Raw genomic sequence first — 745 nt, forward strand, 5'->3', positions numbered from 1 at the left:
CTACATTATTTATATATTAATAAATATATTTAACTGACTGCATAATAAATAATTTTAACTACATTATTTATATATTAATAAATATATTTAACTGACTGCATAATAAATAATTTTAACTACATTATTTATATATAGAATAATTTTTAATATATATGTTTAATGGCTACGTAATATTATGGATATATTATTCCTTTTTAAGATTTTAAAGACCTATTTGACAAAACTGGAGATGCGGGGTATCGAATCCCGTACCTCTCGCATGCAAAGCGAGCGCTCAAACGCACGTGTGACAACTGGAGAGAGTATGATCAATGGGTAGAAAAATTAAAATTGCGTGAACGGCAGGATTCGAACCTGCGCGGGCAGAGCCCACATGATTTCTAGTCATGCCCGATAACCACTCCGGCAGGTCCACATGTGTTGTTTCCTCATTTTCATAACTAATATATTTTATTTTTCATTTTCCCTCTTTAAATAGCATATAATTGAATGTAGCTATATAAAATTTATATATATTTTTGTAATGTATATATTAATCAAAAAGGAATAATACAATAGAGTATCTTAAAGAAATATAGGAATCTTGAAGCCACAAAATAAAGATTTAGAATAGCTTCAATAAGGCATTGCAAAAAAGAACAAAACATAGTAAACTATGGTTATAAAAATTATATGTTGTAGTAAGTAAAATAGTTTCAAAATAAAATTAAATCAATTTTAAGTAAGTTAAAAAGCTTCAAATTGA

The 745-nt window shown here is 27.1% G+C and overlaps 1 non-coding gene across 1 annotated transcript; it reads right to left on the reverse strand.

Moving 5' to 3' along the window:
- Positions 1 to 333: 333 nt before the first annotated feature.
- On the reverse strand, positions 334 to 415 carry TRNAS-AGA (transfer RNA serine (anticodon AGA)). Its single transcript has one exon. It is a non-coding gene; the product is annotated as a tRNA-Ser (tRNA).
- Positions 416 to 745: the final 330 nt, after the last annotated feature.

Source organism: Cryptomeria japonica, chromosome 1 (genome assembly GCF_030272615.1).
Source record: "Cryptomeria japonica chromosome 1, Sugi_1.0, whole genome shotgun sequence".
NCBI classification, from domain to species: Eukaryota; Viridiplantae; Streptophyta; class Pinopsida; order Cupressales; family Cupressaceae; genus Cryptomeria; species Cryptomeria japonica.